The following is a 17,377-nucleotide window of genomic DNA, read 5'->3' as shown; positions in this document are numbered from 1 at the left end:
ATACCATTAATGCACTGGAATGAATGTTAAGGTTAATGTACAAAACCAAAGGTAAAATAGAAATGATGTCCATTCACATGTGGCAGGACTCAAATCAGTGATGTGATGTGTTTTTGTTTGTTTTTTGTACCCAAGACAAAGATGGAGGGACCCTATCATCAATACCATAATGGAATATGGTGCAGTCAGAGGGTTGGCAACCATCAAGAAATTTCTGGACAGTCAGTAAAATAGGCAACATTTTTTTATCCTACACAGAAGTGAATGGAAGAAGCATTAAAGGGGAGGTACCTCCAATAAATATTATTTTGGAATTACCCCAGTGGATCACTGCAAAGGGTTAACTAATGCTAAAGAGTTAACACGGTGTTCTCCAGATGGATGCTACTTCATTTTCTCATTTCTCCAACACAGAAGTGAATGGGAGAACTGTTGAAGAGGTGGTGTTTCCAATAATTGTTATATTTGCAGTACCCCAGTGGGGAACGGCAAAGGGTTAACTAATACAAAACAGTTCAGTGATCTCAAGTTAAATATTGTGATTTGTTGAATTTTGTGTAAACTCAGTAGCATTCTATTATGGTGGCCTCTTTAGGTTTCTAGGTGATGGACTAGGTCCACCTCCTGGTTGGTTAGTGGAGAGTTTAGTCTGACGAAAGCTACAGGAAGGACGTGTGTGTATGGAAAGCGCCTCCAGTAGCTGGGCCCAAGCTCAGAGAACTCCCGTCTCTGTGTCTACAGCTGCCAGAAAAGCTACTCTGCTACCAAACTACTCCTAAAAGAAAAAAGAACAGACATTGTGGAAGGTCCAGAATTCACAACGCCATGCACAGGACTCAGATAAGGTATTGTGCTCGTTTATGGCAGAAAGACTTTGTTGCTGTGAGAGGGAACCATTCCTAAAGCAACCCCCGGCCTTTGAGATGGATTGTCACCCGGTATCTGCACCCCTCAGTGCGGGAACTGCAGAAGACACTAACATGAGCCTCATTGCATGCCTGGGGTTCTGCGGATAGACTGTAAAGTATCCCATAGAGAGAGAGCTAAAAAGTATACGACCATTATCATTGCTGGTGCATACAAGCTGCTATTGAGGGAAGTTTGTACTTTGTAATACCTTGGAACTATGGGGGTCATTTATTAAGTTAATTCCCCTTTAGCTGGTGGTGGATGCGCTGAATTTATGTAGAGGCGCCGGCGTATCCGCCGCCTGTCTAAATCTACACCAGCTCCCTTGCTAAAACAGGCGTACAAAATGATAAATGCGACACACGTACATGCCACACACCCTTTTTTTAGACCTTTAACCTTTGCCCCGCAATCTGCAACACACATATGCCACTTTTTGGCATATATCTGTTTGTAAATGACCCACTATGTCTTTGCCACTATTTGTACTACTATTCCCATTATCAACCGCAGTAAAGAGAAGCTGTATTTATTACAATCTACAGGCCTGGTTGTTGTCTCCCCCATTCTTCATCCACCAGCCACCTCATCCATACTCCAGCTACCACCAGGCAAGAGCACCTACACCAGGGTGTGTCCTGAGGGAAGAAAGGGTGTGCCCTCCTAGAACTGCACAGCCCAGGGAGTATTACTACCCCAATTAGGGCCACGACTACCACTCCCATCCTCGCTGAATATTATTATAAGGGCTCATGCACATGACCGTTGGCTGTTTTGCAGTCTGCAAATTGCAAAACAGCAAATTGCAAAACCGGCCATGTGTATTCCATATCCTACCGAACGGAACATGCAGCCCCTAATAGTGCTATCCTTGTCCATAATGTGGACAAGAATAGGACATGTTTTATAATTTTGTGGACAATATGGAACGGGCGTGCGGATGCGGACAGCACACAGAGTGCTGTCTGTGTTTTACTGCCCTATTTAAGTGAATGGATCCACATCCGACCCACAAAAAAATGCTGATCGGACCCAAACCATGGTCATGTGTACGAGCCCTGATTCAGCATGAAAAACTAATTACTTTAGTAATTTACTTTGTTTCAAAAAAGCTCCAGTTGTGAGATATTCTCCTTACTTTGTTATAGTGGCACCCCCTGGTGTTTAATCTGTAGAGTCGCATGCATGTCCACCTACTGAGGTGGTCACACATGCTCAGTTCCAGCCTTCAACTGCCGCCAGTCATATGTATTGTTAGAAGCTGTGACAGTAGTGACAGGGAGACAGCTGCAGAAGAGAAGTTCTGCTCCCTAAGCTGTGATGGGGACAAAGCTACACAAGAAAGGCCAAACCTCCTGATCTATGATAGAGAAAAGCTGACGTAGAAAGGTACAAACTTTCAGTAAGGACACTCACCCAGAAACGTGATAGGTAGAAATCTGTAGCAGAAAGGACACACCCCTAAATTGTAACAGGGATGAAGCTAAAGTAGACAGGACATGCCCCCTAAACTAGGACAGGGAGAAAGCTGCAGCAGAAAGGACACACGTCCTGAGAAAGGGTATGCCCCATGAGCTGCTGTCACGACCGCTAGCCCAGCAGCAGTCGTGTCGCACCAGACGGAGGGGAAGGGGGACCCTTATCTACGGATGGGAAATAGAATGGCCACCCCTGACTAACCCTAAGCTGGCACCTGTCTGCCCTGATACCCTAGACGGGGTGTGAACCCGTGCGGCGAGCAGGATGCCTAAACCCTCAGTCGCCCTAACAAGACTGGACTGGGGGAAGGCCGATGGGAGCGCTAGTCACCATCACTCACGTCTAGGAAAACAACAGGGGAAGACAGCAACAAACAAACAACAGCAGAGATAGACTTATCCAGTCACGAGCAGAGAAGGCGATCCCAAACACGACAGTCCACGCCGGACAAGAGCTCCACAGCAACACCATCAAACGATCTCCTTCCAAGGTCAGAGTAGCACTGGAAGTAAGGACTATATCTGGCAATGACTGCAAGTGAAACTGAAACTAATATAGTAGCTGGGAGTGGCAGACAGGACTCACCTGAGAAGGATGCCTACAAACTCCCAGTCAGGACAAAAAGGTTCACAAGGCAAAACCCAGATGACATACCCTGAACCACGGAGCAAACTCACAAGCTATCGCGAGTAGTAAGTCGCTGCGACCTTCTCCTCCTAGACCTGTCTGGATCAGTCACTGTCGTGACAGTACCCCCCTTTCTACAAGGGGGGGCCCCTGGACCCTCAAGACCAGGCCTCTCCGGATGGGAGCTATGAAAAGCCCGAATGAGTCTGTCCGCTTTTATCTCTGATGCTGGAACCCACATTCTCTCTTCGGAACCTTAACCTTTCCAGTGCACCAGGTACTGAAGAGAGCGGCGAACATATCGTGAATCAACAATCTTTTCTACCTGAAACTCAAGACTGCCATCAACAACCACCGGTGGAGGCGGTAGTGGCAATGATTCAGGAGGTTCTACATATCTCTTAAGCAGAGATCTGTGGAAGACATTATGGATCCTTAGAGTCTGAGGTAGCTCCAGACGAAAAGCCACCGGGTTAATGATCTTAATTACCCTATAAGGACCAATAAATCTCGGACCTAATTTCCACGAGGGAACCTTCAACTTGATATTTCTGGTAGACAACCACACCAAGTCATTCACCCCAAGGTCCGGACCTTCAGAGCGCTTCCTATCAGCCACACGTTTGTATCTACCACCAATTCTCTTCAAACTTTCTTGCACACTCTGCCACACTGAAGAAGGTGAAGACGCAAATCGTTCCTCCTCGGGGAATCCCAGACGGCCCCCCCTCACTAAACGTACAAAACTGAGGATGGAAACCATACGCACCAAAAAATGGTGACTTATCGGTGGATTCTTGACGACGATTATTAATGGCAAACTCGGCTAACGGTAAATAAGATGACCATTCCTCCTGATTTTCGGAAACAAAGCATCTCAAATATGTCTCTAGGTTTTGATTGGTACGTTCAGTCTGACCGTTGGACTGTGGATGGAAAGATGAAGAAAACGACAGATGAACCCCTAAACGAGAACAAAAAGCTTTCCAAAATTTAGAAACGAATTGGGTACCACGATCCGAAACAATATCGGAAGGGACCCCGTGAAGCTTAACGATGTGGTCAATAAAAACCTGAGCCAGTGTGTTAGCGTTAGGCAATGCGGCAAGAGCAATAAAGTGCACCATTTTACTGAATCTGTCAACAACTACAAGAATAACAGTCTTCCCCGCTGATACTGGTAGATCCGTAATGAAATCCATTGACAGGTGCGTCCAAGGCCTGTTGGGGATGGCCAGAGGTAAAAGACGCCCTGCCGGACGAGTATGATCTACCTTAGAACGAGCACAGGTAGCACATGCAGACACAAAATTCAACACCTCCTGGCGCCATTTAGGCCACCAGAACCGACGAGACACTAACTCAGAGGTTGCCCTACTACCTGGGTGTCCTGCCAGTGTGGAGTTATGGTGTTCTTTTAGTATCTCCAGTCGTAAATTTTCTGGCACAAACAGTTTACCCGAGGGGCAGGAGGCCGGGGCGTCCCCCTGAGCTTCCAACACCCTCCCCTCCAAACCTGAGTGTAATGCAGAGACCACCACCCCCTTTTGCAGAATGGGCTCTGGTACCTCAACATCACCCCCTCCAGGAAAACTTCGAGACAATGCATCCGCCTTAGTATTTTTTGCCCCCGGGCGATAGGTTATTACAAAATTAAACCTAGTAAAAAATAACGACCACCGAGCCTGTCTAGGGGTGAGACGTTTAGCAGACTCCAGATATAATACGTTTTTGTGATCAGTAATCACCGTGACGGGATGAACCGCCCCCTCCAAAAAATGACGCCACTCCTCAAAAGCCAACTTAATAGCCAAAAGTTCCCTGTTGCCAATATCATAGTTCCTTTCTGCAGTAGACAATTTCTTCGAAAAGAAAGCACACGGACGCCATTCACCAGGGGACGGGCCCTGAGATAGTACCGCTCCCACCCCCACCTCTGATGCGTCAACCTCTACAATAAAAGGAAGCGAGACATCTGGCTGTACGAGAATAGGGGCCGAGGTGAATCTCTACTTCAGAGATGCAAAGGCAGTTTTGGCTGCATGTGACCATTTGGAAAAATCGGATCCCTTTCGGGTCATGTCCGTCAGTGGTTTGACCACCAAGGAATAGTTCTTTATAAACTTTCTATAAAAATTAGCAAACCCCAGGAAGCGTTGCAATGCCTTCAGGTTCTCAGGCAGATCCCAGTCTATAATCGCCCGGACTTTCTCTGGATCCATGCGGAAACCTGAATCTGACAACACATACCCCAGAAATGGCAGTTCTTTTACGGCGAACACACATTTTTCTAACTTAGCAAACAATTTGTTGGCCCTTAATATCTGCAGCACTTGTCTCACATGGATCTTATGTGTATCCAGATCCGGGGAATAGACCAGGATGTCATCAAGATATATCACAACAAATCTCCCGATAAGGTGACTAAAAATATCGTTGACAAAATGTTGGAATACTGCAGGCGCATTAGTAAGACCAAATGGCATGACCAGATTTTCATAATGCCCTTCCGGAGTATTAAAAGACGTCTTCCACTCATCCCCCTCTTTGATGCGAACCAGGTTATAGGCTCCTCTGAGATCCATTTTGGAGAACCATTTAGCACCAGCAACCTGATTAAAGAGGTCGGGAATGAGAGGAAGAGGATAGGGATCTCAGATAGTTATCCGGTTTAATTCCCGGAAATCCAGGCAAGGACGTAGGCCCCCATCTTTCTTTTTAACGAAAAAGAACCCTGCAGCCACAGGTGAAGAAGAGGGTCTGATGTGTCCCTTAGCCAAACTCTCCGAAATATAATCTTTCATAGCCTTCCTCTCCGGGCCGGAAAGATTGTATAACCGGGTTTTAGGTAGTTTTGCCCCAGGTAATAGATTAATCGGGCAATTATATGGACGATGAGGTGGTAACCCCTGACAACCCTTCTCAGAGAACACATCCATAAAATCTGACAGAAAGGCAGGTAAAGATGTTACAGAGAGTGTAGAGCACCTACTTCTCAAGCAGTTGTCCTTACAATGTTCACTCCACTCCACAATCTCCCCGGCCTGCCAATCCACCACAGGATTGTGAGTCACCAGCCAGGGAAGCCCCAATACCATAGGAGCCGGAAGACCGTCCAGGACATAACACGAGATATGCTCTTTATGGAGGTCCCCTACCTGCAGATGGATATTATGGATGATCTGAGTTAACTCTCTCTGAGTAAGAGGGGAGGAGTCGATGGCAAAAACAGGAATAGTTCTGCATACCGGTTCCGGAGTAAAACCCAGAGCCTGAGCAAACCGTGAATCCACCAAGTTGACCCCCGCCCCACTGTCCAAAAAGACGGAACAGATCTCAGTTTTATTGCCCGCCTCAACGGTAGCGGACAACAAAAACTGAGACATTATCACCTACACAGCTCAGAGAGCAACCACACAGAGAGTAATTTTAATTAATTATTCTTTATTAGATATCCAACATGATAGATGGTATATCAGTTTTAAAACATATACAAAAGACAGTACATACTGGGAACAGATCGGTGTTACAATAAATGTATAAAAACAGAGTAAGCTCCAAACCAATAAGGCCCCAAGAGGAAGCACTTTGCGAAACGATCGTCGGGCGGCTGTTTCAGACCAGGGTCAGTAGGTATTTATTGCACTTGCACTTTAAACAGTGTTTTTTCCCCCCTTATCTCCTGCAGTCTCCGCTTGTTGTGGGCGGCATCCAGGCTTACACTCCCTTAAATGTTTGGAGTGTTGGTGTATGTATGCTCTGGATGCCTCTATTGCTATATGCGCCACACCTAGCTGATACTGCGCCACTGTGAACGGGGGGATACTAGTCCCTTATTGGTTTGGAGCTTACTCTGTTTTTATACATTTATTGTAACACCGATCTGTTCCCAGTAAGTACTGTCTTTTGTATATGTTTTTTAACTGATATACCATCTATCATGTTGGATATCTAATAAAGAATAATTAATTAAAATTACTCTCTGTGTGGTTGCTCTCTGAGCTGTGTAGGTGATAATACAAATAACTCCATGCGAGATATTTATGATATAGTTGTTTTTTGGTGCTTCAAAAACTGAGACATGTGTATGGAGGAAACGAATACGCCCAGACTGTTCTCCTCCGCACAATCTGGGGACTCTAGTTTTCCGGCGGCTCCTTTGTTTGTGGTCTCTTGGGTTCTGAGGGACAAACCTTTACAAAATGACCCCTCCCCCCACAACGAAAACAAATCTCTGACCTACGGCGGAACTTAGGAGGATTCACCCGTCTAGTGGCGCCCCCTATTTGCATTGGTTCGACTGGACCATAACAGACCGATCCCTGCCCTATAGAGGCCTCCGTAAAACTTAATAGTCTCTCCCTGAGCCGTCTGTCGATTCTTATGGACAGAGACATAGCAGCCTCAAGAGACCCAGGGACCTCGTATACTGCCAGCGCGTCTTTTAATTTTCCAGACAACCCCTGGCAGAACTGACTCCTAAGGGCCGAGTCGTTCCATAACGTATCAGTAGCCCACCTACGGAATTCGGAACAATATAGTTCAGCAGACCGGTTCTCTTGCCGAAGTCTACGTAGCTTAGACTCCGTCAGTGAGACCCTGTCCGGGTCATCATATACGAGACCCAGGGCTTCAAAAAACTCCTCCACTGATCGTAAGGCCGGAGAGTCTGATGGTAGGGAGAAAGCCCAAGCCTGCGGATCTCCTTGCAGGAGAGAAATTACAATGCCCACCCGTTGTTCCTCACCGCCGGAGGATCTAGGGCGTAACCTGAAGAACAATTTGCAAGCTTCTCTGAAGGTTACAAATTGGTCTCTCCCTCCTGAGAACCTATCAGGTAAAGCCACTTTTGGCTCAGGAGTACCTTGGTTTCCCGTAGCAACCGTGGAACCCAAAGATTGCTGCTGCAGCACTGTTGCTTTTAATCCTGCCACTTCAAGGGATAACCCCTGTAATTGTTTCGCCAAAACCGAAACCGGATCCATAGTGGAACAGACAAAATACAAAGCAAAACAGCAAGCAAAAAAAAATAAAAATGAAATGTCACTTTTTTTTTTTAAAGGCCAGATATACTGTCACGACCGCTAGCCCAGCAGCAGTCGTGTCGCACCAGACGGAGGGGAAGGGGGACCCTTATCTACGGATGGGAAATAGAATGGCCACCCCTGACTAACCCTAAGCTGGCACCTGTCTGCCCTGATACCCTAGACGGGGTGTGAACCCGTGCGGCGAGCAGGATGCCTAAACCCTCAGTCACCCTAACAAGACTGGACTGGGGAAAGGCCGATGGGAGCGCTAATCACCATCACTCACGTCTAGGAAAACAACAGGGGAAGACAGCAACAAACAAACAACAGCAGAGATAGACTTATCCAGTCACGAGCAGAGAAGGCGATCCCAAACACGACAGTCCACGCCGGACAAGAGCTCCACAGCAACACCATCAAACGATCTCCTTCCAAGGTCAGAGTAGCACTGGAAGTAAGGACTATATCTGGCAATGACTGCAAGTGAAACTGAAACTAATATAGTAGCTGGGAGTGGCAGACAGGACTCACCTGAGAAGGATGCCTACAAACTCCCAGTCAGGACAAAAAGGTTCACAAGGCAAAACCCAGATGACATACTCTGAACCACGGAGCAAACTCACAAGCTATCGCGAGTAGCAAGTCGCTGCGACCTTCTCCTCCTAGACCTGTCTGGATCAGTCACAGTCGTGACAGCTGCCAGCCGGAGGAGAATTTAGAAGAGCAATTGGAGCAGTGATTGGGGAGATCTCTGAATCCAGATGAAGTACAGGGTTGTTTCTAGCTTTGTTAAAACATGCTAGTAAAACCTTTGAATAGGGCTGGGCTGTATCAAGCACAGCCACTATACAATGTGGGGCGCTGTGCCTGGTATGCTGTGAGGAGGCCACATAAACCTCTTTAAAGAGGACCTTTCAGGCTTTCACCACTCCTGACATTCCTGTTTTAATAGCTTCATGCATTCCCTATGTAATAACAATTCTAGAAAATCTATTCTTATGGCTCTATGTTGTGCCGTTCCTTTATTATTACTACTAGAAGTTATGAATGAATTGCTAGCAGTCTGCAGTAAGGGTACAGAGGGGAGGTAACCAGTTGGGGGCGTGTACCTGCACAGACTCACTCTATCCAATCAGTGCAGCAATTTTCAGACTGTGCAGGTACACACCCCCAACTGGTTACCTCCCCTCTGTACCCTTACTGCAGACTGCTAGCAATTCATTCATAACTTCTAGTAGTAATAATAAAGGAACGGCACAACATGCAGACATGAGAATAGATGCTCCAGAATTGTTATTAAATGGGGAATACATGAAGCTATTAAAACAGGCAAGTCAGGAGTGGGGAGAGGTCCTCTTTAAGGACACCAATTTCTCATGAAACCCATTCAATTCAATATTGCAACCTGCTAGCAAAACCCTAAACTGGCTGTAACACACAACATAACCACTGGGTGACCGCTCATAAATAGACATCTCATGACAGAGTATCACAAAATCATGTTTTTGTTTTATTGTTTTTTGTTTTTTTGTGTTGTTTTTTTTTTGCAAAGCTGGCACCATGCATCTTGGGATATGCTGAGCCAAGAGTTAAGGAGAACACATCTGTAGCATTTGATGTTGATCACTCAAAATATGTCCTCGTAATTGTCCTATTTTTATTTATTTTTTACAAAAAATAAGCCAAGTTTTCCTCCAAAATATAATGCTATGAAGTACCTAACCAGAAAATACTCAGGACAGTCATCTAGAATAGTCACATCAAGAAAAGGACGTGCTGTGAGCGTGTTACATTAGTGTCGATTTAACTGGGGAAATCCCTTGTGGTAAGTGTTCTATTGGGAACGCTTTCATGTTTAATTCATGAAAAATATAAAATTTTCCTTGTGTATAATGAAGCTGAACATAAAATAAGTGAGACTCATCTAAAGCAAAACTCATAATAAAAAAAAAAAATTATAATAATAATAAAAACTATACCCATAAAAAAGGTATAAAATACAAGCATAGCATTAGTATGTGTACATACAGATATTTTTTATTTTTTTTATATAAAAATGATCTCGTTCCATCCCCACAGTGTCATTCATCGTCACCAAGTATCATAACAACACCTGCTACTTTTTCAGGAAACTCCAGGGAGACAATAAAAAGGAGCCTTAATGGAAGATTAAATCCAAAACTACCTGACGCCTCTTACACAAACGGTGGGGATTATGTGTCTCATGCATCTTTTATGGCAGAAAACAGCTTGAGAATGTCACTCTTCATCGCTGCAACGCAGGTATTAGGGGTATTTTTTATTTCTACGGAAAGAACCGTTTCCAGCAGGGGGCACTTACTGTTAATTATGGGAAGTGTAAATATTAATTTAATAGCAATTATTCTCCTTTTGCGGAGTCTTAAAGTGAAACGCCACCTTTTTAGCTGCTTTAAGGTGAATCTCCACCTATTATCAGGTCCAAAATTCAATGCTTATAAAATATCTTTACAGAGGCCAGAGTTGCATTTTTTGATGCAGAGTTCCAAATCACCTGCACAGAGACAGAGTTACAGTAAAGAGATTGTCCCATCCCATTTGGTGATGTATCGCTAAAATATGGTACCAATGTCAGATAAGAGCTTACTGTATACTGCTAATACATCTCAATACTAAACTGTATACAGTGAACTCCCCCTAGTGGTGGCTGCAGGTAGGAAGAGGTTTCACATCTAAAGGGGTTGGCCTATCTTAAACTTCACTAGGATATGCCACCAATGTCCAATAGGTACGGGACCCACCTCTTAGACCCACACCTATCTCTAGAACGGTGACCCGAAAGTGAACTAGGGTCCACTGTGCCTGGAAATGTAAACTCCTCTTAGGTTGGTTCAATTACTTCCATGGTAAGGCCTGGAGGGTAAAGTGTTTGAGAAAACAGCTATACGTATCCACTGGAATGGCCATAAGTAGAGATGAGCGAAGTTTAGAAAAATTTGATCCGGCAGCTTCGCCAAACTTCGACAAGAAATTTGATTTGTTACGAATTAATTCATCACGAATCGCTATGTTAAAACCCTATTCAGCCTATCAATCAATGGGACTGTTTTTAACGGCCGCTTAGGCAGAAGTGCACCCATCTAACGGCCGGTAAAAATGGTAATACGCTAGTGCAATGGGTTTAAAAACAAAACACTCACCTCATCAACTTGCTCGCGCAGAGACAGTCCGCTCCTCTAGAGTGGAATAGACCCGCCGAAGGACCTGCATCACCCAGTATGATCACTTGGTGATGTCATCACTGATCATCACGCCCAGCGCAGGTCCTTCAGCAGGTCTTTGCCACTCAACAGAGGAGCGGACTGTCTCTAGGCGAGCAAGTGGATGAGGTGTTTTTTTCATCCGTTCTAAGACAACTCTAGTTGCCATTTTAGGAAAAATTGTTACCGCGAAGCGCAAAGAAATACGGCGAATTTTTCCTAAACTTCGGATCGAATTCAGCTTCAGATGCTTCGATTCACTCAACACTAGTCATAAGTGTTAGATCGGTCCAACTTATGGCCCCCCACTTATTGCTAGAATAGGGTTCCTGTGCTTTGCTTCACCTGTGCTCTGCATGCACCCTCTCGTTTAATTTAAAGTCGCCAAACACCTGCGAAATGATTATCAGCAAGACCCTAATGGCTAGAGCAGCATGGCGTCCTTTGGTAGTCACAAGTAGCGGTAAAATTGTGGCTTTTTGTGATGCTTGCACCCCGGTTATGCTGCAATTTAAGCGCGATTTGCTGGATGACTCTAGCCTCATATTGCACACAGCATAACGTTCTTCTACGCGGGGTCCATAAATATGTGTTAATGCCTGCACAACCGACTTCTTATTTACAGGACGTTCCCAGAATCCCCTGAGACATCACATAAAGCATTTCTACAGCAGTAAAATAAAAATGTGCAGCGTTCGGGAAATGTGTGTTCTCAGAGAGTGTGATATCTTTATCCGTACACCCCGAGGCTGCCTGCACTTTCATCCCTGAGAAACAGATTTACCGAAGGAAGGAATATTTTTTTCATATAAAGTTCTACATTAGCATAAGGAAACTTCTAGGGAAGGATTTTTTTTTTTGGGGGGGAGGGGAAGATAAGAATTGAGTTGACAAGTTCCCTTTAAAGGGAGTATGTCAGCAGTTTTGATCATGCTAAAATGCTGACTGCAGGACAAACAAACAATTTGTGAAGCTTTTATTATCAGGAGTAGTGCGACTATGAACTTTTAGTCTGCAAGATTCTGCTCCTACAAGTGTCCGGCAGAGCTTCAGTGTGAAGTGTTCTCTGCTTTGAGTTGCTTCACAGCCTGCGGATGACAGCTGCAGCATTCAACCAGGAGACCAGTACAGATGTCATTCAGAGTAGAGGGGAGGGGCTACGAAGCAGCTCAACCCAAACAGCACAGTGAAGCCCCACCTCCTGGACACTTGCAAGACCAGAATCTGGCAGAATAAAACTTCATATTCATACTACACTTGACAAGAAAAGGCAACTCCTTTAAGAACCCATACTACTACGCTATGAAGGATCAACATAGCAAGGAATGCACAGAAGCTTATGGAGGAACATGAATACATGGAGCGGCCGCGGCATTGTGGAATACTATTGTAAGGGCTATGATCTCTATTGATGACAAGTAATTTCAAAGCGAAAATCGCACAGTTAAATCATAGATTTTTCCTCCTAGGGTTTCCATAAATGTTCCGGATTTTCTATTGTATGAAAAATGTCCTGAAATTGGCCAATTTTCAAGAATGTGCATTAAATAGAGTAAAATTTCCTGTAGGATGTTACACTAGCCGCCGTCCTCATCCCCGGTGAATTCATCAGTATAACTTACACGAGGTGTGCCTGTCCTACCTCACAATGCCATCATTCAACCTTGGAAAAGCAGACTTTAATCAGTCACTGCGACAAATTCTGCGAGAGCGCCGTTCACCGCAATGCTGTATATAATGTGGCAAAGTCTGTGAGGTGATGAAAGCGCAGATGTCCCTTTGTTATACAGTTCTAAAATCCCTATACTAATATGATCTAGTGAAACTTCTTTAGTTCGTCATCCGGTAATCCAGAAATGATCAAATGACAGAATAAATCCAGCAATTATGATCGTCCTGGAAGAGTGCGAGACCGAGCCACAGGGGGGTGCTGCTGAGTCAGGCGTCCTGGGTGCGGAGAGCCAGAGGGCACAACGCTGCCTTGGTCAGGGTATTTAGATACAGGGCTAAGGGTCCTTTTAAGTATCTGTCCATAACGAATGCTGATCGCCAATGTAGCAAATCGCTTGTTTATAAATTTCATGTTGCAACTATTGGAAGAGATCTGAATGATCGTCCTTGGGATCATTCGTTCCCTTACACCTCTCATATTGTTGCATTAGTGTTGGCTGCACATCCCTTTTACATGAGGTGATGCAGTGAAGACGGTTGTTTATATGCCCACATGAGAGGTTCAATTGACAGATTCCCTTTAAGGGCAGACTTATACTGCAGAATGATCAGGAATGAACAATCGTATGAGCGATCATTCAGCTGATCATTGCATCATATAATTGGCCCTTAAAGGGAATCTGTCAGCAGTTTTATGCTGCCCAAATTAAGGACAGGATAAACTGGGGACAGGTTCCCTGTGTAAAATGCTGGATTTACTTAGGGACAGGTCACATCACCGATTATTCTTCAGTTCTTCTGAAGAACAGAAAAATAAAGAGAGAAAAAACGGATCCTGTAAAAAAAAAAAACGGATCCTGAGCATCAGTTATGGACATTTGGCATCCGTTTTAGCCATTGAATGCAGGACTTTTTTTTTCCACCTAAAAGAATGGATCTCAGACAGAAATGGTTAAACCGGATGCCAAAAGTGCAGAACTGATGCAAAGAATCCGTTTTTTTCTTTATTTTTCTGTTCTTCTGATGTGAACTCAACCTTATGTGAATTGACTATTATACTGACTTCCAGGAGGACTCCAGAGCTGGAGCTGCTCAATTTCAGCAAAATGGCTGGGACAATTGAAGCAAGCTACCCAATGTTTTTCTAAGGAAATTTTTCACTAGTTTATACTGCCCTTAGATACGGGACCATAAAACTGGTGATAGATTCCCTTTAAAGGGTTCCTTCCATCCGAAAAGGGGATTTTAAAAAAATTGGAGGCCCACATTTGCTAAAATGAAATCTCCTACATTTTGGCATAAATTGTGACAAAACATGGTACAATTTGGCCCATCTAGGTTTACAGAAATGTTCCGCAGTGTGGCTTATTGAAAAAGGGGCGTGGCTTTGAAAAGGGCGTGGTTTACGAGTGCACCACGATCCGGGAGCCAAACTCTGCTGCAAAGTAAACCAAACAATAGTGGGTATAAAATTGGACAGAAGTGTCTATCCCTGCACCTCATTTATCATCCACCCTGAGCCCCTGTGACAAATCTGGTGCAGGTCTAAGCTTAGGCCATCTACACTTTTAGTACATCTGCCCCATTCATAGAAAGCACATTTAAAAAAAAAAAATAATAATTTGCCAATTTTCATTCATGATTTTAGATTCGCATATATTACATCGTGAATATGGCGATTGTGAACTCATCATATTTAATGTAACCACAAAAATATTCGGATTAATCCAAAACAGGACGAATCCGAATCTATCATCACTAATAGTAGGTGTAGAATTAGGATAACAGTTCGACAGCTCTATTGTTCTCTTGGCCCACTTAGATATAGATGTCCACAGAAGAGCCCTCCATTGATCAGTGTAATGTGTGATGCTCTACAGTCACTACAGAAGGACTCTCTATGGTCACAGTGATGGTCTGACTGAGAGAGTTAAGCAAGATTGTCTGTTGTGCTAAAAGTCCAGGACAGGACGTAGAATACATGGAGTGATTTCCAATACTATCCCAAAAAAAACTCCCGCCCTATGGTATTTTTCTTGACCCATTAATAGCAGCTGCCATAATACACCCATCCTACTGCACTCCGGGGCGGGTTTGGTATTTCTGGGGTCTCCACTAAGCTTTGTCAGAACTAACTGAATTCATCAGAGAGCTGATCTGAGCTCCATCTATAACCCTTATCTCTGGTTCCATAGCAGCTCATAAACACTCAGTAAAGCTAAATTATGATCAAATAATTAGAATATGGTTAAATAAGTGTTAATGAGCTGTCAGGAGTGAAGAAATAATGGTTATGGATCACGCCGTCAGAGCAGCTTTCTGATGGATTCACCGAGAAGAAGGAACAGTCTGCAGGTTCAGCAAACAAACTGTTAACATTTTTTAATAAAAGCCAACTGGAAAAATGCAATAATAAAAAAATATGCCCTAAAGGGTGTAAAAGACCAAACATATTACTGCTATCTTACAGACATACAACTAATGAATAACACCAAAAATACATCCAGGAGACATTCCCTTTGATGCCGCCGCACATCACTTTAAATCTTAAATAAGAGATCAGCGGCCAATTTTAAGGGCTGTTTACTTTTACATCTTGCGTGTACCTGCAGTAGAACCAGCAGGACGACTGCCCGAGTCTGCACCATTAGGCATTGTGATCTAGGCATTAATCTAAGCTCCACAGAAATACATGTGGGCAGCGGATTCATTCCAGTTTACCGCTTTCATCTTGATTTAGGAAACTGTTATGATACATTTATAGAATTTATAGTGTAACGTTTATTACATTTAAAGGGGTTTTCTGGGTATTCAATATTGAGGACATATCCTAAGGATAGGTCTTCAATATCAGATCAGTGAGGGGTCTGACTCCTGGCACCCATGTGGATCAGCTGTTGTAGGGGCCATGGTGCTGAAACGAGCAATGCAGCCTCTTTCTGCAGTTCTGCCCCATTCAAGTGTATGGGATACAGTGGGATGCGAAAGTTTGGGCAACCTTGTTAATCGTCATGATTTTCCTGTATAACTCGTTGGTTGTTACGATAAAAAATGTCAGTTAAATATATCATATAGGAGACACACACAGTGATATTTGAGAAGTGAAATGAAGTTTATTGGATTTACAGAAAGTGTGCTATAATTGTTTAAACAAAATTAGGCAGGTGCATACATTTGGGCACTGTTGTCATTTTATTGATTCCAAAACCTTTAGAACTAATTATTGGAACTCAAATTGGCTTGGTAAGCTCAGTGACCCCTGACCTACATACACAGGTGAATCCAATTATGAGAAAGAGTATTTAAGGGGGTCAATTGTAAGTTTCCCTCCTCTTTTAATTTTCTTTGAAGAGTAGCAACATGGGGTCTCAAAACAACTCTCAAATGACCTGAAGACAAAGATTGTTCACCATCATGGTTTAGGGGAAGGATACAGAAAGCTCTCAGAGATTTCAGCTTCTGTTTCCACAGTTAGGAACATATTGAGGAAATGGAAGACCACAGGCTCAGTTCAAGTTAAGGCTCGAAGTGGCAGACCAAGAAAAATCTCGGATAGACAGAAGCAACGAATGGTGAGAACAGTCAGAGTCAACCCACAGACCAGCACCAAAGACCTACAACATCATCTTGCTGCAGATGAAGTCACTGTGCATCGTTCAACCATTCGGCGCACTTTACACAAGGAGATGCTGTTTGCGAGAGCGATGCAGAGGAAGCCTGTTCTCCGCCCACAGCACAAAGTGCCGCTTGAGATGGGCTAAAGCACATTGGGACAAGCCAGCTTCATTTTGGAATAAGGTGCTGTGGACTGATGAAACTAAAATTGAGTTATTTGGCCATAACAAGGGGCGTTATGCATGGAGGAAAAAGAACACCGCATTCCAAGAAAAACACCTGCTACCTACAGTAAAATATGGTGATGGTTCCATCATGCTGTGGGGCTGTGTGGCCAGTGCAGGGACTGGGAATCTTGTCAAAGTTGAGGGACGCATGGATTCCACTCAGTATCAGCAGATTCTGGAGACCAATGTCCAGGAATCAGTGACAAAGCTGAAGCTGCGCCGGGGCTGGATCTGTCAACAAGACAACGACCCTAAACACTGCTCAAAATCCACTAAGGCATTTATGCAGAGGAACAAGTACAACGTTCTGGAATGGCCATCTCAGTCCCCAGACCTGAATATAATTGAAAATCTGTGGTGTGACTTAAAGAGAGCTGTCCATGCTCGGAAGCCATCAAACCTGAATGAACTAAAGATGTTTTGTAAAGAGGAATGGTCCAAAATACCTTCAACCAGAATCCAGACTCTCATTGGAACCTACAGGAAGCGTTTAGAGGCTGGAATTTCTGCAAAAGGAGGATCTACTAAATATTGATTTCATTTCTTTTTTTGTGGTGCCCAAAATTACGCACCTGCCTAATTT

The 17,377-nt window shown here is 44.1% G+C and overlaps 1 protein-coding gene across 3 annotated transcripts in view; it reads right to left on the bottom strand.

Moving 5' to 3' along the window:
* Nucleotides 1-17,377, bottom strand: part of CDK14 (cyclin dependent kinase 14) — a 547,646-nt gene that overhangs the window by 395,502 nt on the left and 134,767 nt on the right. The window lies entirely within an intron of this gene.

The sequence above is a fragment of the Bufo bufo genome, chromosome 5 (genome assembly GCF_905171765.1).
Source record: "Bufo bufo chromosome 5, aBufBuf1.1, whole genome shotgun sequence".
Lineage (NCBI taxonomy): Eukaryota > Metazoa > Chordata > Amphibia > Anura > Bufonidae > Bufo > Bufo bufo.
This window is presented reverse-complemented; position numbering and strand designations above follow the sequence as displayed.